Source organism: Hylobates moloch, unplaced genomic scaffold (assembly GCF_009828535.3).
Source record: "Hylobates moloch isolate HMO894 unplaced genomic scaffold, HMol_V3 SCAFFOLD_4, whole genome shotgun sequence".
NCBI lineage: Eukaryota > Metazoa > Chordata > Mammalia > Primates > Hylobatidae > Hylobates > Hylobates moloch.
This window is the reverse complement of record NW_026652279.1, coordinates 17,348,546-17,374,143: the sequence shown is the minus strand read 5'-3', so window position 1 is coordinate 17,374,143 and position 25,598 is coordinate 17,348,546. Positions and strand designations below refer to the sequence as shown.

Genomic DNA, 25,598 nt, shown 5'->3' with positions numbered 1-25,598 from the left:
GGTTTGGGATATCTCACCTTTGATTTTTTATCTCTGTACTGTTTCATAACTGTTCAGTTTTTGCATTATTTCTTTTTTTGTCACCACATTTCTTTTTCCATTCTCTGAGACAAATTTTTTGGTTAAAGACAATTTACTGGTTGAAAAAGGCTAAACGCCAAATAGTGAAACAAAAAACTTTAGTCTTATTTTCCCCTAAAATCTGTAGTTCACAGAAACGTCCCTCCTGTCAATTCAAAACTTTCAAGTGGAATATAACAAAGCAAACCAATTATAATCAGAGATTTGCGGCATATTAAGAAAATAATATTTATGCATAATCACATCCCAGAGGTTAAGTGGGATATTTTTATTCAAATTCGAAAAGGTATAGGTATTTTTGTTGCAAATAGTTTAATAGATGTATCAGTGCTTTGGATATGTTGGTAGAAATTTTAATCTTCTCACTGTACAAATCATTAAAAGCAAACCTATTCTATTCAAGCCATAAGATACAAAGTATGATTTCCAGATACTTAAGATACATTTATAAGAAACTCATAATTTCCTTTGGCTCATCTTCTGCTCCAACGATGGCATTAGAGCTGTCAACATTGATTGATCGTTCCCTGTGCTTTTATGAGAGGAATTAATGCCAAATCCTGGGCCAATGACCTAGATCCCTAAACCCTTCATATCTTGTCCTCGTTTTCCATGAATAAGAAATAAGAACAGGAAGGCAATATCAGTTAATATGTCATTTCTGAACTGATTACCTTCTTCATTTGCATGATAACCAGTTAGATTCAATTTTCTGGATATAGTGTGCAGTTTACTTAAATACACATGTTTAACAGTCTTATGTGTTTTGATTCCAACATTGATAATATTTCTAAGATCTACTGTTTTTATCATCACATACCATTTTTAATTAATTCGTTTTTACTTATTTTATAATAAAATATATTCTTATTGTAACAGAAAATAATGGCAAAGGAACGTATTCAGTAAAAAGTTGAAGATTATACAACCCTCTTCTCCCCATCCCTGCCAGAAAACATTTAAGATATGAACACTTCCAGACATTCATATTTATTTTTATTTATTTATATGTACATTTATATTATATATAATGTAAATATGCCTTATATCTGTTATATAAATGATATCATATACCTATTATTTTTTGTTAAGTGAAAAAGGCAAGTTATAGAATGTTATCTATAGAACAAACAGGTAAAGACCATGGGTTTTTCCTAGAAAAATCACAAGTTACTAGGCACTCGAAATTCAGTTTGGAAAAAGGATTACTGAAGGGAAAACTGTGAAAGATCTTAAACTTCTTTAGTTATAAAGTTATAATAGGGCAGAGGTCACTATCAGTAATGCAAATGTTCTTAATCATGTCAACATTCCTAACTGTAATTCATTTATTGGATATATTTTATATTTTTAAGCATTCACTCTACTCTAGAACAATTTTCTTTTACATCATATTGTTGTGATTCCAAAGATAATACTGTGGTCATTGAAATATACTGAGTGACTCGCAGGTGACAAAGACAAAGTGTTCTGTAAATATTTTGATAAAACCTGAGATTAACTAAAAGTGACTTTCAGCCATGATACTTTCTTCCTTACTGTAGAGATTTGCCTTTGAATGAAAGAAATCCAACTGTCATTCTTTTCTACTAACATATCAATAGCACAAATCAATTATAGCTCTAGATATATGATGTTTTCCTAAATGTTACGGTTTGGCATGCAATTTGAATTCAACATAGTTAACAGTCAAAAACAAAATAAAGTTTATCCATGACCAGATATGACTACCAGTATAATTTATCAGAGAGAAATTGATAAAATAAAAGCTCCCACCAAGTCACTTAAGGAGTGTCTTCTTTCCACTTAAAGCAGTGTTTAGAGGGAAATTTATGGCACTAAATGCCCACAAGAGAAAGCAGGAAAGATCTAAAATTGACACCTTAACATCACAATTAAAAGAACTAAAGAAACAGCAAACAAATTCAAAAGCTAGCAAAAGACATGAAATAACTAAGATCAGAGCAGAACTGAAGGAGATAGAGACACGAAAAACCCTTCAAAAAAATCAATGAAACCAGGAGCTGGTTTATTGAAAAACTCAACAAAACAGATAGACCCCTAGCCAGACTAATAAAGAAGAAAAGAGAGAAGAATCGAATACATGCAATAAAAAATGATAAAGGGGATATCACCACCAATCCCACAGAAATACAAACTACCATCAGAGGATACTATAAACACCTCTACGCAAATAAACTAGAAAATCTAGAAGAAATGGATAAATTCCTGGACACATACCCCCTCCCAAGTCTAAGCCAGGAAGAAGTCAAATCCCCGAATAAACCAATAACAAGTTCTGAAATTGAGGCAGTAATCAATAGTCTACCAGCCAATAAAGCCCAGGACCAAATGGATTCACAGCCGTATTCTACTAGAGGTACAAAGAAGAGCTGGTACCATTCCTTCTGAAACTATTCCAAACAAAAGGAAAAGAGGGAATCCTCCCTAACTCATTTTATGAGCCAGCATCATCCTGATACCAAAACCTGGCAGAAACACAACAAAAAAAAGAAAAATTCAGGCCAATATCCCTGATGAACATTGATGTGAAAATCCTCAGTAAAATACTAGCAAACAGAATCCAGTAGCACATCAAAAAGCTTATCCACCACGATCAAGTTGGCTTCGTACCTGGGATACAAGGCTGGTTCAACATACGCAAATCAATAAACATAATCCATCACACAAACCGAACCAATGACCAAAGCCACATGATTATCTCAATAGATACAGAAAAGGCCTTTGATAAAATACAACACCACTTCATGCTAAAAACTCTCAATAAACTAAGTATCAGTGGAACATATCTCAAAATAATAAGAGCTATTTATGGCAAACCCACAGCCAATATCATACTGAATGGGCAAAAACTGGAAGCATTCCCTTTGAAAACCGGCACAAGACAAGGATGCCCTCTCTCACCACTCCTATTCAACATAGTATTGGAAGTTCTGGCCACGGCAATCAGGCAAGAGAAAGAAATAAAGGGTATTCAAATAGGAGGTCAAATCGTCTCTGTTTGGAGACGACATGATTGTATATTTAGAAAACCCCATCTTCTCAGCCCAAAATCTCCTTAAGCTGATAAGCAACTTCAGCAAAGTCTCAGGATACAAAATCAACGTGCAAAAATCGCAAGCACTCCTATCCACCAATAACAGACAGAGAGCCAAATCATGAGTGAACTCCCATTCACAATTGCTACTGAGATAATAAAATACCTAAGAATACAACTTACAAGGGATGTGAAAGACCTCTTCAAGAACTACAAACCACTGCTCAAGGAAACAAGAGAAGACACAAACAAATGGAAAAACATTCCATGCTCATGGATAGGAAGAATCAATATTGTGAAAATGGCCATACTGCTCAAAATAATGTACAGATTCAATGCTATCCCCATCAAGCTACCAGTGACTTTCTTCACAGAATTGGAAAAAAATTACTTTAAACTTCATATGGAACCAAAAAAGGGCCTGCACATCCAAGACAATCCTGGGCAAGAAGAACAAAGCTGCAGGCATCATGCTACCTGACTTCAAACTATACTACAAGGCTACAGTAACCAAAACAGCATGGTACTGGTACCAAAACAGATATATAGACCAGTGGAACAGAACAGAGGCCTCAGAAATAACACCACACAGCTACAACCATCTGATTTTTGACAAACCTGACACACACTAGCAATGGGAAAAAGATTCCCTATTCAATAAATGGTGTTGGTAAAACTAGCTAGCCATATGCAGAAAACTGAAACTGGAACCCTTCCTTACACCTTATACAAAAATCAACTCACTATAGATCAAAGACTTAAACGTAAGACCTAGGACCATAAAAACTCTAGAAGAAAACCTGGGCAATACCATTCAGAACATAGGTATGGGCAAAGAATTCATGTCTAAAACACTAAAAGCAATGGCAACAAAAGCCAAAATTGACAAATGAGATCTAATTAAACTAAGGAGCTTCTGCAACTATCATCAGAGTGAACAGGCAACCTACAGATTGGGAGAAAATTTTTGCAATCTATCCATCTGACGAAGAGCTAATATCCAGAATCTACAAAGAACTTAAACAAATTTACAAGAAAAAAAGAAACAAACCGATCAACAAATGGGCAAAGGATATGAACAGACACTTCTCAAAAGAAGACATTTATGCAGCCAACAGACATATGAAAAAATGCTCATCATCACTGGTCATTAGAGAAATGCAAGTCAAAACCACAATGGGATGCCATCTCATGCCAGTTAGAATTGCCATCTTTAAAAAGTCAGAAAACAACAGATCCTGGAGAGTTTGTGGAAAAATAGGAATGCTTTTACACTGTTGGTGGGAGTGTAAATTAGCTCAACCATTGTGGAAGACAGTGTGGCAATTCCTTAAGGATCTAGAACCAGAAATACCATTTGACCCAGCAATCCCATTACTGGGTATATACCCAAAGGATTATAAATCATTCTATGATAAAGAAACATGCACATGTATGTTTACTGCGACACAATTCACAATAGCAAAGACTTGGAACCAACCCAAATGTCCATCAGTGATAGACTGGATTAAGAAAATGTGGCACATATACACCATGGAATACTATGCAACCATAAAAAGGATGAGTTCTTGTCCTTTGCAGGGACATGGATAAAGCTGGAAACCATCATTCTCAGCAAGCTATCGTAAGACCAGAAAACCATGCACGGCATGTCCTCAATCATAAGTGGGAGTTGAACAATGAGAACACATAGACACAGGGAGGGGAACATCACACACCAGGGCCTGTCGGGGGTGGGGTGCTGGGGAGGGATACCATTAGGAGAAATACCTGATGTAGGTGATGGGTTGATGGGTGCAGCAAACCACCAGGGCATGTGTATACCTATATATATCAAAACTGCATGTTCTGTACATGTAACCCAGAACTTAAAGTATAATAATAATAAAAAACAGTGTCTTCTTTCCGAAAAAAGACTACAGGAAAGCAAGTAATTTCCATGTAGCAAATGCACAATGTAACTACTATATGGCAATGCCACATCTCTTTAGAAGTAGTGATTTTCACAGCAAGAATTCTGCTTTGCTTCTCATACTTTTAACTAGACGATGTTGAATCTCAATGAAGAGCTACACAATTGCAAAAGAATACCTTCTCTGAGCAACCAAAATCATCACCATTAAGTGTTGAATTATTCAGTGGGGATAGTGGTACTCAAAATATAGCTGCTGGCTCTAACAAGTCACTTTTGCTTGTTTATTGGGTTAGAATAGCCAGTAGGAGGTTGGCAATGAATTCTCTTAAGCAGCACAGAACAGTTTCCTTTTGCATTTTCCTGATACATATATTTTTGGTACAGCCAGAACTTCTAACTTACTCAGAGTTATGTCATCTGCCATCTGAAACACTAGGTGAACCAAAAATGTAGTCTGCAGACTAAGCCAGCCATGCATATTTGTGCATTAAGAAAATCCTATGGAAAGAACTTGATAAGGTTCAGCTCCCTCCTAATGTAGACACTGGTGTCTGAATCCCTTCTACCTCTACTTTGATTCTTTAGTACTTCCTATCTGTATTATTCACATAAAGGAGATTTGGGTTAATGTTTTCAAAAAATGGAAACCTTCAATGGCATGTCATTACTCAGAACATGGATCAAAATCCCTATTATTCTGCAAATTCTGAGTGCTCTGGACTCTACACACATCTTCATCTCTCTTTCCCTTCCTGAGCTTCAATTACATGTTCTTTTAACTTCCTAAACACTCCAATCTCTTGTCATAAGCTTTTCCATCAGTCTGGAGAATGCTTTACTTCCATCACCTTTTGCCTAGATGACAACTCTTATCCTTTAGGTCTTAACACAGCTGCACTTTCTTAGGAAACCTTTCATATCACAAGGGTTTTTTTCTTTTGTTACATTGCTTTTTTTTTCTAGAAATAAGATGTTTCACATGACAGCACTTATCTCAGTTTCAAATTATACATTCACTACTGTGATGTCTTATGATGCTTACGTCTCTTACTAGACAATAAACTCAGGAGAGTAAGAAACATTCAGGCTTTGCTCATCATCATGTCCTCATTGCCAAAGGTTGCCTTGCACAGAGTAGGCACCCCATGAATAAAGCTGTTTAAATTAATAGTGAGTACATATAAAATAATAGGATGCCAATAAAAATGAAGAAATATAGTAAAAATTGTAGCTTAACCACATTGTGCCCTACCTCCTTGTAAGGTTCTTGCCATTGAATATGCTTTCCCATTCACTCTCACAAAGTCATCAGAACCCAAATCCATGTCTTCTATCCCATCACCTCTGTTTGCATCAGAGCCAGTACCTGCCTGCCTGTAAGCTACCCCCATCTCAAACAACTTTAGCATTCAGCCTCCACAAACTCAGCAAATCCAAAGGTTCATTTATTTTCCTCTTCTGGCAATTTCTATCTAAGTAGCCTCACTGCTCACTGTAGTGATTCAAACTGATATCTTGGGTCCCCTCAATGGTCACAACAAGTCTTATTAGTTTTAGTTTCAATCAATTGATCTATGATTGCCACTCCAGACTCTTATTACTTCATGAAATATTATAGTAAGTTTCAAACAATTTTCTCTAACCACAGATTCTCTAAGCTGCCATTTTCCATCAATTGGTAAGCAATTTATCTTTCTGAAACCCAATACTGATCCTTTCATTCTCCTACTAAAACCTTCAAGGGAGAGGCGGCCAACAACTTCCTGTTGAACAGGTGCCAGGAGCTGCAATCTCGATGGAATGGAGAGAGAAGGTAGTAGTGACCTTGTTTTGCTATTGTATTTCCAAAGCAATCTAACTATTCGTAGATTTATTTTTTCCTGTGGATGTTCACAGAGGCACACTGATATACACTCTGAATGATGACTAATTGTCCTCCTAGTGTTGTTTCACTGCTCCCCTATCAGGTGAGAACAATGTGCAAGCTTCCAAGCCTAGGGGAGCTCACACAGGGTCATGGAGAGGGATGGGATTTGCAGTAAGAGAGTTATAGAGGCACATCCCAACACAGTATCTAATTAGCTGCTGAACTAAATTCTCATTTATAAAATCAAGATGTTACATCCTCCTAATCTGTCATGAGTATTAAAAATGTGTACCTAATATTGTACCTGGAACATAGTAATTTCTCAAAATTGGTAGCTATTTTTATTATCATTCATTCCTGTTGGCCTAATTTATCATGTGATGCAAACCTAATTTTCCAGCATTTTCCTAGATCAACATCCAAAAGGGAACCAATGGTAAGAATCTGCAGCACCCCCATGTCAGTATGTTCACTGATGCTGCTAACTTAGCCCATCTCATTCTCTCCCTCTAAAGTCTTTCATCTTGTTATTTACCCAATAAGTGTTCACTCATCCTTCAAGATTTAATTTGCATATTGATGAAACTTTCTGCATTTCTGGAGGCCAAGTATGCTGTACTCTCATATCTAACAAATAGATTTTTATAAACACTTTATAATATTTTTCAATTATTTATTTACCTGTGTCTTCTCTAAGACTAAAAACTCAGGGAAACCAGGAATTCTCTTTCATTTCACCTCAGATAATGTCTGGCACATGGGAGGTTACTCAATAAACGTCAGCAGAATAAGTATACTCAAAACTTGTACAAATTCCATTGTCCACTAAGACTCCACCATCCAAATATGATCCAACCAGGTTATAGCACTTTAACACGGCATTGTTAATACTACTGTAAAAATATTACTGTCTATTGAGATACTTGTTCTGTGCCACACATGTTATTTAGGGGTTTAGACACATTGTCTCTGGTGTTGATTTTGTGTTCATCTTCTTATATGGTAAAAAAATTTGAAGGCAGGGACTGTTTTGCTAATCTCTGTATCCATATCACCAAGAAGGTACTTAGGAGGAATATGGTCAAGTAACAGGTCTGCCATTCATTCTCTCTTTTCACCAAGGGACCACTCCCTGGAAATAAACAAGGTAGCCCAGTCAAATCTCCTATTAAACATGTGAATGAGAGACCCTCCTGGCAAGCAAGTTAACGGCATTTAGAGACAGTCCTTATCTATCAAATGCTCACTATCTAGCACTGCTTATGATAAACAAACCTGAAATCTATGCATTTATGGGCATAGTCTCCTGGAAAAAGCTATGCAAGTATCTGAATATAAATGGAGATTTTAATTACCTAAATACTCCTATTGGGCAAGGAATGTAAACTGCACCTGTCACCTAGAGATTTCCTGTGGGTCCAGTGCATGCTCTTATGTGGAAAGAAAGCATTTGCGAGCTACACTGAAGGTCAAAGACCTCTCTCCCTGGCTCACCTATGCCATGTGGTTACCTATACCATTAAAATTATTAGTAAAACTAGTATTAGGTCAGACTTGTGATCCGTGGGGTCTCTTTTTAGCAATTCGACATATTGTATTATCTCAGGTTCCAGTAAGTGTTTTCTGAAATAACATATTTTTATGTCTATTCATGGACTAAAATTTTAAGAGAGATCTCGTTGGATATACTCACATTCATACGTTGATATGTTGTCTCTTTTCTGAGTTATAACCACTGAAAATAGTGAAGATACTGGTTGTATATACACTGAGGTAGAAGAAATAAGTCCACTTTGGAGTGCATTAACATAATCACAAATGATTATCAAGATGACTACCTAATATTCTCTACCCCCGTACCTTACAGCTGTACCAGACCTATGGAGTTCATTTGTATTTTGAAGCCTAATCCAGCTCTATAATCCCTAGCCCACTGAGATGGCCCAGATAACATTTCCTGCATCAGAGTAAAGAGTTCACAATATTAAAATCAATTTAGCTTCCTGTTGTTAACCAAGGGTCTGTTTCTTCAGTACTGCAGAGATGAGGCAAGAACGGAGCTCTCTTTGAAGCTAACAAAAGCTTAAGGTCAGATCATCTCCGTGGGATACAAAGCAGACCCAGAGAGAAGTAGCAGCCAAATGGTATTTGAAGTGTTCTATCAGGACAAGTACTTCTGTAATACAACCATTCATTCATTATTTGATATGGCTTTGTTCTCTCTTCACAGTGTTTGAAGTATTGTATGATTTTAAAATACATTGTATACTCCATTGATTAAAAATAGCAATATTTTTTGAGAATTACTATGATATTTGTTCATATCCTACTGAAAGACATTTATAATTTGGAGATCAATGTTACTCACAAATCTCATTTTACATTAAGCCTACCAATAATGCCAAAATATTCTAATAGGCAAAAGAGAGCAACTGCAGCAATAATACCAATAATAATAGCATTTTAATTTTCTTTCCACCAATTATGCTTTTCTGACCCCTTCTCTTCCCCTGTTCTTGTGTCTGTGTCCCTCTATGTTCCTTTCTCTCATTATCTCTCTACTTATCCCTTATATTTATTTTATTTTATTTTTTTTGAGACAAGGTCTCACTTTGTCACAAAGGTTGAAGTGTAGTAGTATGACCACAGCTCTCTGGAGCCTCCATCTCCCCGACTCAAGCAATCCTCCCACCTCAGCCTCCTGAGTAGCTGGGACTGCAGGTGCGCACCACCATGCCTGGCTATCTCTTCCTTGTGTATCTCCCCATCCTCTAACTAATTCTCTGTTCTAATCCCTTTCCTTTGTACCTCTCCTATCTGTCCTCTCCTCACACACAAACTCAGGATGCCCCCACTCTTCTTTCTGTTGTTCGTTTTGCACATTCTCTCCCTCCCACTCTTCCTATCTCTCTAATCTGTCTCCCTGACTTCACTATGCACTTTGCTGATATAATTACATGCAAATATATTCCAACAAACCTAAAGAAATATATAAACATTGATTTAACTCTTCTCCTCTGATTCAAGTCTATATTTTCCCCCTTACAGTGTTTTGTTTATATAAATATATAAAACTTGATACAATGTCTGCCTTCCACTTCTTTCCATTTTAAAAATAACTTCCCCTTATTTTGCCCAGGTGCAGGCTCATGACCTAAGCTGGGGCATCCATACCATCTAACATTCAGGCTGCTGTGATGAATCCAAAATGTGACCCAAGTGTGGACAGTCACAGTGATTCCTTAAGAATTTCCAAAGCCTCTTTTCCTCTGTGGTCATGAAACTACAAAAGCGTGAGTTAGAAAGTGCCAATGACCATGGTTCTAAATTCATGAAGAAGTCAGTGAAAAATAACAATGAAATGATTACAAAGGGAAGAAAAAAAAGTATGAGAGAAAGGTGACAGGATTTATATCCTAATATCAGGTATCCCTAAGGCCAGTCCCACCTGTATTTTCAAAGAATTTTGGTATATAAAATAATAAATTCCATTTGTATTAGGTAGCTTGAGTTCAGTTTTTATTACTTGCAACAAGTCTTAATTTTGATGAATGATATAAAAATCTGTATATGGAAGATAGGTCTTAACTCAAAGATAGGCCAGGAATAATTACCAATTTAGAGGAAAACCAAGTATTTACTAAGTGCATATGGGATATTAAAATGAAGTTTCAGCTGATGCACCAAGAGACTCAAGCAGTATATTCCAAAGAATGTGCTAAACATAGCATTCACTAAGAAGGGGTCTGAACTCCTCACCACATCAAAAATATAAAACAATCAATAGTTAGGAAGGAATTACAGGAGTATTTTTTTTTTGAGAGAGAGAGAGAGTTGTGCTATATTTCCCAAATTTCCTCAGGAAGAAGGGGCACCAAGGTTCTCTCTTCCAAACTCAAAATGAGAGAGACTTAGACTTTGCACACAATTGTTTAGATCTGTGTATACTCAATCATCGCTTAAAACATAAGCCTGACAACGGAGCAACCCTGTTCACTAGACAGGCTGTCCAGCATTTGTTAACTTGCATATAGTTAATAGTAAAGGAAGTACAAAAGAAAAGCCACAGCCATTGCTTGACTTATCAGTCCTCTTCCTGGGCTTAGAAAATTGTGTTTAATTGTCATTAGGATACTTCCCATTCAAATTACATAACCAAAAGCAGAGAACTGACCCTTCACTGTTTTAGAGTGGTGCTAACTTTCCTTTGCATTTTTATTTGAGAACTCTGATAGAGATGGATGACTAAGAACAGAAGAAAAAAAAAGAGTTACTTCCAAAGAACAAAACATTTTATCATTTTGCATCCATGACCTCTTTCTTAACATCATGTCATGTTACTTTTTAATGTGCCTTTGTTTGTTGTTGCTCTGATGGTGGTATCACTTTTATTTAAGTCTTATCCATGTTAATCCTTCTCCTATTCAGTGCTTTTGGCCATTAGTCAAAGGGTAAGCAATGTTTAAGCAGCTGCTTCTTCTGTGGCTTCGGGACACTAGAAACTCTCCTAATTAAATACTATGTGCTCTCTGACTTCTTCCTTGGCCTTTTTCGTTCTGTGACCATTCGTGTAAAGAACATAGTTTTGCCTTTTATCACTCTAACAGGCCCTCTGAAGAAATGTGAAATCAGCTCCTTCCCTAAATTTTGTTAGTTTTTTTTGTGGGGGTATTGGGAGGCAAATTGTGCCTTAAAAACAGAAATGACCCAGTAGACTCCTATTTATGGCTACACAAAAGAAGGAAGCAAAGAAAGAAAAGAAACAAAGGAAGAAAGGAAGAGGAGAAGGAAAAAGGGAGGGAGAAAAAACAAAGTTTAATCTCTCTACAAATTATTACCATTTTAATAAGTATAATTTCAAAGTAAGTAATATAAACTATCTTAGAACAGCATTATAGTGTCTGGCACATAGTAAACATTCAATAAATATTTGTTAAATGAATAAAAGGAATAAATTAATGACATGTAACTATGCCAATTAGGCATGTATTGCCATGCATTCTCACTGGTGAATAGCTCAAAATCTGAATTCTGGTCGACTGCACTCTTCAAGGTCAAGATGTATTCTACCCTGGGATGTGATGAATCAAACTTACTAATTATGCTGACTATATTAGTTTCCATTTTTGTTATGGCCATGCCTGTACTGTTACTAACGAAATAATTCTATATTTAGAAAAAAAAGGAAAATTTTAAAAGGGTTTAGTGAATGACTACCTTTCATAATCTAGGAACAACAGTGAATGTGGAAAAAAAAAGAAAATGATAAGATTTTCTCTTAGACAACACGCATTGTGAGGGATCTTGGTATAACTTGTTTGTGGTTACCGTTTTAAGAATCACAGTCAAATGTAATCTGAGCTTGTTTAAACATGTGCAATTAAATAATATTACACGGGTAACTTGAGAAGGTCCTGATTAATTTACCTTCCTAGTTAACTCACTGAACTCAGAAATAACCCCCTTGGTTCTAGTATGTATGTATGTATGTACGTATATATTTATTTTGAGGCAAGAGTCTTGCTCTGCCACCCAGACTGGAGAGCAGTGGTGCAATCATGACTCACTGCATCCTCGACCTCCCAGGCTCAAGTGTTTCTCCAACCTCACCCTCCTGAGTAGCTGAGACTACAGGTGCCTGCCACCACACCCAGCTAATTTTTGAATTTTTTGAAGAGACAAGGTTTCATCACGTTGCCCAGTCTGGTCTTGAACTCCTAGGCTCAAGCAATCTGCCTGCCTCGGCCTCCCAAAGTGCTGAGAATACAGGTGTGAGCCACTGCTCCCAGCCTGTCACCTTTATTTTAAAAATCTAAGGTGGATGGATCACCTGAAGTCAGGAGTTTGAGATCAACCTGGCCAACACAGTGAAACCTGTCTCTGCAAAAAACACAAAAATTAGCTGGGTGTGGTGGCAAGTGCCTATAATCCCAGCTACTCAGGAGGCCGAGGCAGGAGAATCGCTTGAACCCCAGAGGCTGAGTGACAGAGCAAGACTCCAGCTCAAAAAAAAAAAAAAAAAAATTATTCTCCAGCCTTTCCACAAAATAGCATTAAGAATCACAATTTAACACACGTAAGTAAATGTATCCAATATGTCTTCAGGTTATAGTGGCTCACAATCATCATTTGGAATCTTTGACAGAACAAAAGTGAAAGTTGCAGGAAACTAGGTAGTATCTTATCAAACATTAGAACATATGATGCTGGGTCTTTGATTTCTGAATAAATACTCCATATGTATTCTTTTTTATTTTGTATTTGCTCCTTTTTCTCAGAAATACAGGGGGAAAGATTCAGTTAGTTTTTTCTTTAAACTTTTTTTGACGGAGTGTCACTCTGTGGCCCAGGCTGGAGTGCAGTGGCTCGATCTCTCAGCCCACTGCAACCTTCACCACCCAGGCTGAAGTGATTCTTGTGCCACAGCCTCCAGAGTAGCTGGGACTACAGGCACCCACCACCATGCCTGGCTGATTTTTTGTATTTTTAGTAGAGACAAGGTTTCCCCAGGTTGCCAAGGCTGGTCTCAAACTCCTGGCCTCAAGAGAACCATCCACCTCAGCCTCCCAAAATGCTAGGATTACAGGTGTGAGCCACTGCATTCAGCTGCAAGTGTTTTTTGTAGCTTATACCTCAGCATTCTAAATTTGAATGAATGCATAAATCATTTATTATTTAAAGGAAAGACTTGATTTTTATAAACTAACCTGAAGCACTGTGCTGTATCTATGTATTTATATCCAAATAACTGGTCAATAAACATTAATTTGGTTTTTGTGTAAAAATTATGAGTTACTGGATAAACCCATGTGTCGGCTTAATACAAATCAATAAAAAGCTTTGGTGGTTCACTTGGTGATATCTGTCTCAACCACATCTCATGTTGAAATGTAATCCCTGATTTTGGAGGTGGTGCCTGGTGGGAGGTGTTTGGGTGATGGGGGTAGATCCCTCATGGCTGGGTGCTGTCCATGATAGCGAGTGAGCTCTCTTGGGATCTCATTGTTTAAAAGTGTGTGGTGCCTCCCCACCTCTCTCCCTCTTGCTCCTGCTCTGGCCATGTGACATGCCTGCTTCCGCTTCACCTTCCACCATGAGTAAAAGCTCCCTGTGGCTTCCTCAGAAGCCGAGCGGTGCCATGCTTGTAGTCTGCAGAACCATGAGCCAACTAAACCTCTTCTCTTTGTAAATTACTAAGTCTCGGGTATTCCTTTATAGCAATACAAGAACAGTTCAACACACTTGTGAATAAGATTTCAATTTTTGCCCCCAATAAGATTTACCTACTGTGATGTGGCGAATGAAACTTACTAATTATATTGGCTATATTAATTTCCACTAGTGGTCTTGTAGACACTGTTTCCAATATAATAATTTTTATTTAAAAAGAGGACTTACTGAATGACTATAAAACCTGATTCTTGCTTTCTATAAGTAAAAATAATAAAAGTAAATATGTGGGAAAGTCAAGCAAAGCTTTGTGATTAAGTATGTGCAGATAGCACAGCTAGCCTCTCAGTGCCTAAACAGATAAGCCCCATTCAAGCAGTAGTTGCCCTGTTTGCAAAAACAATACAGCCTTTGACAGTTTTGACTTAATGCATCTCTAGTGAAAACAATATGTCTACCATTTAGATATTTTTATAAGATTTGAAACACAGAGTCAGCATTTCTAGGGAGTCAATTTGTGAGGAACACCTTTATGACTTCTAGAGCTTGTACAGAGCAGCAAAGAATGAGACACAAATAATAGGCGGTTTCTAACACTCTGAAATGTGCAAGAGGAATCGTTTCCACCTTTTCTTTTTCCCGGTTACTGCTGACATCAAAATGAACATTTGGATTTCAGGGTGAGCATAAGTCCTGCCTTAGAAGGGATATTTCCAAACACACAAAGGTTATATTTATAAGCTGAGCTGCAGGAGACAATTTTCCTGCTGTGAGGCTCGACAGGACCAGCCTAGTCAGCAGGATTTTAAAATCCTTCTGCAGACATATGTTAGCCAAGCTACTGGACTGGTCCAAGGCTCATTACATCTGCTGACAATCATTTTGAACAAGTATAAACCAAACACTTCTGAGTCTACCAGTGCAAATATGGGTCAGTCAGTATTTGAAAAAAATGAGAAAAAAATGACCTCTAAAAATCTCTTATTTGGAGAGTAATAGTACGTATTTAATGAGAAATAACAAAGTTTAGGAAAATTTATTACTTGCCTGCTTATATGAACCAAATTACTTACTTTGTAGGTTTTATATCAGTGATCCTAAAAATACTATTATAGGAAAGCCAAGTAAGGTCAGAGTGATCAGGCTTCTTTATACTGGACATCTAATTCCTTCTGAGGTAAAAAAAAAAAAAAAAAAAAAAAAAGAAAAAGAAAACTAAAATCAATGTGAGAAAAATTGTATAATAAAACTTACCCAATATGTTTTTCAAGTGACTACAATGATGAAAAGACCTGGGTAGAATACATTTGCAATAATAAGGAAACATAATAATGCTAATATATGTGACATCATTATGAGTTTAAGTTTTGTGTCTCCAGGATAAATAGATTCAAAAGGTTTTCCCCTTTATTAATAGCAAAATTAACATAGTTCCTTTTTGTTAACCAATCTCTTCCTCTTTACCTTGTATTACAAGAGATACTACCTCACTACTTATAGTGAAACACAAATATTAAACAGGCAACCCTGGTTTACAGCAAAAAAGTCCTATATTAATATTTTAAACTATATAATATTGTTTTTAAATTAATTTCAATGACTATGTTAAGAATAATTGAATAATTAAAATCCTCCAAATAGAAAATAAACAACTTTGTGGTTTTAACTCTTTTTTTCTTTTTCTTTCTTTCTTATTTTTTTTTTGCGACAGAGTCTCATTCTATTGCCCAAGCTGGAGTGCAGTGGTACATTTTCTGCTCACCACAACCTCTGTCTCCCAGGTTCAAGCAATTCTCCTGTCTCAGCCTCCCAAGTAGCTGGGATTACAGGTGTGTGCCACCACACCCAGCTAATTAAAATAGACAACTTTTTGTGTATAATTACAGCTCCAATCACCTTATTGCCATTTAATGTCCTCAACAATTCCATAAAGTTCCAAATGAGGAAAGGGGTTTATGCATTCCTTCAACAAGCATTAACTGAATGCCTACTGTACTCTAGGAACAGGGCCAGGGTCAGAAGTAGAGAGTGATGAAGACATAGTTTCATCCTAAATTATGTTAGTCAGGCATGACTAATTAGAATTTGTCATTCAATTAAGCAAACAGAAATCAAGAGATGGAAGGAAATACTAAACCCAGGTCTTTCATTGGCTTCTGATGACTAAAAGGAGCTCATTTTCTCTTTTCTAACCTAGAATATAAATACTGTCTGTCCTCATTATCCAGAGGTTCCATATTTGCAAATACACCTATTTGCTAATATTAATTTTTACTCCAAATTAATACTCACAATATTTGTGTGATCGTTCCACAACATGCGCAGGGAATCACAAAATTTGAGTTACCCCCTAAACATGTTGCCAGCTGAGGTTGAACAAAGTGAAACTCTGCCTTCATGTTTCAGTTCTCTTACTATAAACAAGTGTTTTTTCCACGGTCTATTTAGTTCTTCTCATTTTATGTTTTTTTGGTTTATGATTCTGCTATTTAAAATGACTTGCTGTTTAAAAATAATGCAGAAGTGCTCCCTAGTTTTCCTAAGCACAAGGAGGCTATAACGTGCCTTACAGAGAAAAAAACTGTGTTGAACAAGCTTCAGTGAGGGGTGAGTTACAGTGCTATTGGTTGTGAGTATAATGTTAATGAGCACACAATATGTATTAAATAAGATATCATTAAACAGAAACACATATAAAATAAGGTTATGTATTGATAGATTGACAAAAATGTGGCCAGAGTCATGCAGGAACCAAGCTCTTATTTACCCACCAGGAGTAATTGTTCGGTATTTACTAATTCAGTGTTTGCAGAGACTTTATAGAACATAACTACCATGAATAATGAGAGATGGATAAATGCATATAGTTTTAGCTAGATTCTATAACTGCTCTCATATTGTGAATTATTAATGGCAAAAACCACAATTACTTTTACACCAACCTAATATTTTCAGAATAAAATCACTTATCTTAATCCACAACAGGGAATAAAGCAAATAATTTCAAGGATTAAGTAATGTGTTATCGGTAAGTTCGAGCACAAAATGAAATATGATATCAAGTTTTTATGTCTTTAAGATAAAAACCAATGAATCTAACTTTGCAAATGCATTTTTAATCCCCAAAATATTATATAGATGTTTGTTTCACAACTCCCTTTTAAATAAAAAAACAGTTGTTACATTAAAGGAGTAAAACTAAGAAATTAAAGCAAAGTAAGTGATGCCAAGATATTATTTATTTCTCTTGAATTCTAGGCTTCTACTTCACACATTTTCTCATTGATCACCCTTCACATTGTCATTTGACCTGTTTTCCAAAGGAAGAAATGTTGATTAAAAGTATCTGAAAGAAAGAAATAGGGAAATAAAAACAAAAAAGAAGCTAACAAAACCAAAGAGACAATGGAAAAAAATGATAGTCTTTATCTAATAACACTAAACAGATAAAAGTTCTAAATATTATCAAAATATTTTTCAGTTGCACAATTAAGCTTGTCTCAAACTATATTTAATGATAAGCTGTCTTCACTATATAAAGATGGTGTTACTGGTCCCACTGATTTAAAAACCCTTCACAGTCAATTCCCTGTGGACACAGCCTGACACATAGAGAATGCAAAGATGGAACGCATCCCGCCCATGCCATTCGTCAGAAAAATGCTGAGATCCTTGACCAGTAGAGGTAGGGGGTTTGCAGAGGAGCAATCACATCCTCCTACACGGCCATTCTCCTGTGACAAACAGCATGTGTGAAACAGCAGCCCAGGGGTCATGATAGAATCTGTGGCAATGGAACAGGGCCAAAAGACAGACTCAGAGGATCAGGAGATCTGTAAACTTGACCTCATTAGTAGCAAACTGTAACCAGTTGCTAATTACCCTCTGGATATATTGTACATTGTATATGAGTGTATATAAATTATGCCTGTATTTATGTAAATTCGACATGTGTTTGGCACCTAAAATTTGCAAAAGTTTAATATGATGACTGGAGTTAGAGAAAGGAGATAATAGATTAACCAATACCTTCTAATAAAAATGAAGGTAAAATCTTAAAGTAGTGACCAACTTTCTGGTGAAAAATGCACTAATTGTACTTAGTGTATAAACTTGGTCACCTTAAATTAGCTTTGTCTCATCTTGTATTCTGAGGAGAACATATTTCAATCAGAACCCAAGTAAAATAAGGCTAGCTAAAGAATTCCAGTGAAGGCCAGGCACAGTGGCTCATGCCTGTAATCCCAGCACTTTGGGAGGCTAAGGTGGGCAGATTGCCCAAGGTTAGGAGTTTGAGACCAGCCTGGCCAACAGGGTAAAACCCCATCTCAACTAAAAATACAAAAAACTTAGCCCGGCATGATGACACACGCCTGTAGTCCCAGCTACTCGGGAGGCTGAGGCAGTAGAATCCCTTCAACCCGGGAGGCAGAGGTTGCAGTGAACTGAGATCGTGCCACTGCACTTCACCCTGGGTGACAGAGTGAGACTCCATCTAAAAAAAAAAAAAAAAAAAACAAAAAAAGATACCAGTGGAGCAATGTATCTATGTGCTACCATAACAAAAATGATCATTTTTTTTTGGTATATTTGATGCTTGAAGGCACACACTAATAAGTAGCATGCTATCAGTAAATTAAAGTGTCTTACTAAATCCAGTTAGTCCCATGTATTGTAAATATTACCTAAAGGGTTAAATATATCAAATCAAAGATTGGCATTTATTATCTGAGTAGAAGACATTTTAGGATGGATTCTAAGATTATAAAGAGGTATCTCAATTATCTTTCCCAGAGCACCTCTACTGTAAAAAATAACTACAACATCAAATGGATTGCGTGTCTCACCACACATTCATATAAGAGCAGGTGAAAAGACAATTGAATGTGTAAACCTATCAGGCGGCAATTATGGTTTCCAGGAAAAGTTCTCCAACATTCAATATACATTGAGTGTCTGTACGTACCTGGCACAGAGCTATTGACAAGAGAGAGAGTGGTGAACAAGACAGATTTCTTCACTGACTTACTAGAATTTACATTCTAATGATGGTAAATATAATATGTATTAATATATAATATATGACATTTTATATTTTTATATTATATATTGACACACATGTGAAAAGTATAAATGAAAATGTCAGACGCATTTGAACCAGAGCAACTCCATCTTGAATAGGGGTTAGGTAAAATAAGGCTGAGACCTGCTGGGCTGCACTCCCAGGAGGATGGGTATTCTAAGTCAGCAGATGAGATAGGAGGTTGGCACAAGGTACAGGTCATAAAGACCTTGCTGATAAAACAGGTGGCGGTAGACAAGCTGGCCAAATCCCACCAAAACCAAAATGGTGATGAAAGTGACCTCTGGTGGTCCTCACTGCTCATTATATGCCGATTAGCATGCTAAAACACACTCGCACCAGTGCCATGACAGTTTACAAATGCCATGGCAACGTCAGAAAGTTACCCTATATGGTCTAAAAACGGAAGGAACCCTCAGTTGTGGGAATTGCCTACCTCTTTCCTAGAAAATCATGACTAATCCACCCCTTGTTTAGCATATAATCAATAAGTAATAATAAGTATAAGCAACAATAAGTATAAGGGTGGCTCACTCTGCTGTTCTGTCTATAGAGTAGCCATTCTTTTATTCCTTTACTTTCTTTGTTTTTTTTTTTTTTTTTTTTTTTTTTTTGAGACAAAGTCTCACTCTGTCGCCCAGGCTGGAGTGCAATGGCGCAATCTCGGCTCACTGCAACCTCCGCCTACTATGTTCAAATGATTCTCCTGCCTCAGCCTCCCAAATAGCTGGGATTACAGGGATGCATCACCATGCCTGGCTAATTTTTGTATTTTTAGTAGAGATGGGGTTTCACCATGTTGGCCAGGCTGGTCTCAATCTCCTGACCTCAGGTGATCCACCCACTTTGGCCTCCCAAAGTGCTGGGATTACAGGCGTGAGCCACCATGCACAGCCCTACTTTCTTAATAAACTCGCTTTCACTTTACTCTATGGACTTGCCCCAAATTCTTTCTTGTGCAAGATCCAAGAACCCACTCTTGGGGCATGGATCAGGACGCCCTGCAAATAACAAAAAACATTAAGAGTTGTGGTAAGTGCCTTGCAGGACGAGAAACTGGGTGCTGTTATCTGGGGTAGGGTGGGCAGAGACGTCTTACAGAGTAGGCTATGGAGCCTATCTTGGAAGGGGATATCTAACTTGGAATCAGAATTATGAAAATGGGGGTAATAAACTTTATGAATTATATTCATTACATATTATGTTCATGTATAATTCATTACTGTAATTATGTTCAACCTTGAAAGTGACAGGAGAAAAAAGAAACTGCCAGAGAGAAACAAAATGCAGAAAACGAATAAAGTCATCACAAGTCTGGAAACACTGCTCTTTCTCTCATTGCAACCATTTTTCTTTCCTAAGCATCAATGCAGGCACATTTTTTTTCATAACTAGCAGTGACGATAGAAAGCAAAATAAAAATATTGTTGTTGTTGGTTTTAGGTCACTTCTGAGGGAAACAAACATTGCTAATCATAAAGTTATGATTTATTGAGCATTAGCTATGTAATGTGCATATTACACATAGTATTTCTTTCAATCCTCACAAATATTCTAGAAGACAAGAATTATGATCTCAATTTTAAAATTGAGTAAACTGAGGTAGAGTCTACGTAGTTTGCCGGAGAGTACACAGCTGTGGAGGAGTCAGGCTTCTTCTCTGGAGCCCCGTGAGACTTGTGAGCCTATGAATTTTAAGTACTAGGCTAGAAAGCAAAATTAGGGAAAGAATTGAAATGATTATCTTCTCTGACTTCCTTTATTCATCTGATCACATTCCCACTGACTGTACTGAATTTCGTACTCAATTACTTAATTGCAGTATAAAAATATACATTGGCTCCTCTGGTGACACTACTTTTAAATGCCATTGGCATTTTATAGAGAAAATGGTGGGAGGGACTTCATCAGATTCCATTTAAATGCCCAAGTCACCCAGCTGTCATGATGTCTTCCTCAAACAAGATGGTATTTTGTAATTCATCTCTTTCCTTTACAGAATTCTGTATCTCATCAAGATGCTTGACTTGCATTTCCAGTTTTGACTTGATCCAGCATCTAGCATAAAAGGTGAAAGGTGATAATGAAACTTATTCTAATTATTTCAATTATGCTTGAAAACATGCGTAAGCATGTTTAAACACACAAATATGCTTAAAACAGCTTTTTATTTCCAGTGGATAAGCCTACTTTTATAAGGCAAGCATATGCAAAATAGTTTATTTTAGACATCTATTTATAAAGGAAATATTCATGAGAATAAAAATGCAGAATACATTATTTGATTCGTCAAACAATGATATAATAGATTCTGCAGAATTTTGTACTTAATTGCATTATCTACTACCAATGGAATTATAAATGAATCCACGTACTCATAGCACAGCTATATATAATTATCCCAAGGTCTGATTAATGTCCTTAGATCTACTGAGGTTGGAGAAAAAAAAAATAAAGATGAATAAGCATTTACCTGCTTTCTTTTAAATATATCAGGCCAGGATTTTCCTCTGAACAGTTTTCTCTGGTCACCACCATCTCCCCAGTGACATATAATGTTATGAATATAGAACTAATATTTGTCTTTTTCAGTGAACAATCACTAGTTCTTATCACACAGGATATTTTAAGGTCTGCATGTCTCATTTTTGCTTTTCAATGTCTTACCAGTTTTCATGGCATTGTCATAAAACAATGCGTTTACATTGGTAGGGCTATGCTCCCTCAATAAAAAATGTCAGACTTCTCACACGGTTTGGAACAGTTCCCAATGGTTTCCACACAATCTGGTGTTTTTCACAAATATGGGTGGAGAAGCAAGTTGATATGTCACCAAATGATCATCCTTTTGCACTCCTAGCATAAACCTCATATGCTACAAGAAATAAGTAAAATTAATGAATACATTATTCACATCTTTGTTTTCCTCTTATTATTCAATTCTCACCTTAAATGTTACCTCAGAAAGTCCTTCCTTGTCCACTAATCTAATGCAGCCCCCCGTCTTTCCCTTATAACTTCCTGCCTTATTGTAAACAAAACACTTATTAGTAATATCTTTTGTTTAGTGGTTTGTTCACTTTTATCTAGTTCCACCAAAAGTCTGTAAGCCCCATCAGGGCAGAAACTTATATTTCACTAATGTATCCCCACTACCTGCAAAGTACTTAGTGGATAATTGGTACATAGTAAGTGTTTGTTGAATAATAAATGGGTGGATGAATCAGTGAGGGAGAGTGTGACTATCTGGAAAATACATATGTAAATGCATTCATTCATCCAATAAATTCCCTACTATTAGTCATTGTTAACATTTATTTTAATCATACATACTATGATAAAAGAAGGAAAGGATGTTTTATACCAGCTGTTCTCAAATGGGGTGGAGGAGAGGGATTTTTCCCCCATGGATGTTCTTATGTTATCTGAAGACATTTTTGGTTGTTACAATTGGGAGAATAATACTGGCATATATTGAGATGCCAGGGATGATGGTGCTAAACATCCGATGTCTGTACCCATGGGGTAGTTACCCACAAAATGAATGATCAAACCCCAAATTTCAGTAACGCCAATAGTTTACACTAGAGTCTGTATTCCTCATATGAATTTAACTTAACATGTATTTATTAGACAACTATCATATGCTAACATCAAATTGAATTCCTGTGAAGAAAAAGACATGTTAGAGACAGACAGATGAATAGATGGGTTGACTGGCTAGACTAATGAATAAAAGGATGGATGAACAAGTACTTCATAGATATATGTGTACATAAATAGAAGGATAGTAGTCACAACATTCTACGAAGAACTAAAATAAACCACATGTGATTGCTAATCTCAGGAAACTTATACTCTTGATATTATCTAATCATGTCTCCACATAATTCATCCTATTTAATAGCAAAATGTTGGATCACAAAAAAGATACATGCAAACATTAGGGGAAGACTGCAGGCTAATTTTTGCATTGAATGCTAATGATATTTGTGAAGAGAATGACAATGAGGAGAAAGTGATCATCAAGTTTTAGTTATGTACTGCATAAAGCAAACATAATAATATCTTTTTCAAATGAAAGGTTTGTGTTTCTTTCCCATAAATGAGGATCCCTGTGTCAAGTGAGAGATGTATTCACTACGTGAATGGAATGGTTCTGCATGTGATTAGGCAGAAAACTGGAATACAAGGAAACAATCAGAGCAGGAGCTGTTAGAAAACCACCAGATGCCCCAAAAGCAGGGCTTTTACTTGGATCGGTGGACACAAAATAAAAGTATTCTGTTTTCTTAGAGAGGCCCTGCATTCTATACAGTGTAGTCCAGCAAACAGATAAAAAGTGGCAAAGGCAGGATTTACATAGAGAGAAATAGTAAGTTCCCCCAAGTCTTCCTCATTTCTATTGCAGTATGGAAGGATCCAGAGTGCTTGCTTTGGTGACACATGTAAAACTTGAATGATACAGAGAAGGTTACTATGGTCCTTGGGCAAAGATGACATGCAAATTTGTGAAGCCATTCACATTTTTCAGTGGGATGATATATTCAATGTGCTGAATGAGAAAGACAGTCAACCAGTCACAAACAGTCAACCAAGAATTCTATATACAGAAAAACTACTCTTTGAAAATTACAAAAATAATAATAAGACATTCTTGGATATACAGCAACTGAGATAACTTCTTACTAGCAGTCCTGCACTGCCAAAAATGTTAAGGATCCTTTAAGCTAAAATGAAAGAACACTAGATGTCAACCTCAATCTATACAAATAAATAAAGAACACTAGTAAAGGAAAATACAAAAGAAAGTATTAAAATATTTTTGTAACTCTTTTCTTCTATCTGATTAAAACACAACTACATAAATCAAGAATTGTAATACCACGTTAATGGGCTTACACAGTATAAAAGTGTAATTTGTATGACAATAACAGCCAAGCAGGAAGGAAGTAACAGGTACATATTAGAGCAAAGTTTCTGTATACTGTTAAATTAAGTTAATTTTTATCTGATCTAGATTATTTTAGTAAAATGCTAATGTATTCCCCAGAACAGATACTAAGAAAATAGTTTTAAAGACACAACAAAAGAAACAAGGTAATAAAATGGCATGCCAGACAATATTTATTTAACGCAAAAGAAGGCAGATATGAAGGAATAAAAAATCAAAGACATAGAAACACCAGGCATCAATTCTATCTTATCAGTAATTATATAAGACATAAATGAATTAAATACTAATAAAAAGTAAGGATTAGCATAATAGTTTTTATAATGATACGATTAGATCCTATCTAAAAGAGATAAACTGTAGATTCAAAGGTATTTACAGAGAAAAAGCAAAAATGCAGGAAAAAGAAATAGGCTGGGCATGGTGACTCACACCTGTAATCCCAGCACTTTGGGAGGCCAAGGCAAGCAGATCACTTGAGGCCAGGAGTTCATGACCAGCCTGGCCAACATGGTGAAACCCTGTCTCTACTAAAAATACAAAAATTAGCCAGCCATAGTGGCATGTGCCTGTAATCCCAGCTACTTGGGGGGCTGAGGCATGAGAATCGCGTGAACCCAGGGGGCAGAGGTTGCAGTAAACTGAGATTGTGCCACTGCATTCCAGCCTGGGCGACAGAGTGGGACTTTGTCTCAAAAAACAAACAAACAAAAAAAGGATACAAATTGGAAAAATAAACAAAACAAATCTGGGGTAGTTATATTAACATTAGACAAAATCGACTTTAAGACAGAGGTGAATCATCAACAAGAGAAGATTTCTGGGCTCTGGGAGTCCAGGAGAACCAACATGACCACAACTTTACCAATAGTAAATCATAGTGGTGAAGGCAAATAAGGAACCAGAAGATAGCACAGTACCCAAGCACTTGGATGTGAGGTCCCTTTCTATTGTACTCCTGGAGTTACGTAAATTCTCAAGTTTGTAGGCAAATTTGTGAGTAGTAGTAGTGGAAAAAGGAATAACTATGAGATACTGCACAATTACTAGGGAGATTAAGTTACTTCGAGCAATTACAGGGCTTATCAACCTGAGGGCCCTTGAAATTTCCAACTCAATAATTCCTTGTTGTGGGGAGATATGCTGGGTGTTGTAGGAGAATTTAGGAGAATCAGTGGTCTCTACCCTTGAGAAACCAGTAGTACAAGTCATTACTACCAAAAAATGAATCTAGACATTGTCAGATGTCCCCTAGGGGACAAAATTACCCCAGTTGGGAACTACTGGGTTAGAAAATGTGATATCATTAATTAGAAATCCTGTAGCAAACAGTTGTAGTGTATGTATTTGTGTGTGTGTGTGTGTGTGTGTGTGTGTGTGTGTGTGTGTGTGGTGCGTGTGTCTACGTGTTTTGACAAAGATACTTACTATTAGCTAACTTTTAAAACCAGAGAGGAAAGTTATTTCCAC

The 25,598-nt window shown here is 36.6% G+C and overlaps 1 protein-coding gene and 1 non-coding gene across 9 annotated transcripts in view; one reads left to right on the top strand and one right to left on the bottom strand.

Moving 5' to 3' along the window:
* The window catches only part of CHL1 (cell adhesion molecule L1 like), a 213,917-nt gene that overhangs the window by 102,439 nt on the left and 85,880 nt on the right, over window positions 1-25,598 (bottom strand). Inside the window, exon 1 of one of the 8 annotated variants that reach the window (XM_058437168.1) lies at window positions 15,165-15,243. The exons of the other annotated variants lie outside the window; for them this stretch is intronic. The gene's annotated coding sequence lies outside the window, so the exon portion shown is untranslated. Of the gene's footprint in view, window positions 1-15,164; window positions 15,244-25,598 lie in introns of those variants that run through there. 8 annotated transcript variants of the gene reach the window in all.
* LOC116467656 (U6 spliceosomal RNA) lies at window positions 23,602-23,705 on the top strand. Its single transcript, XR_004247870.1, has one exon. It is a non-coding gene; the product is annotated as a U6 spliceosomal RNA (small nuclear RNA).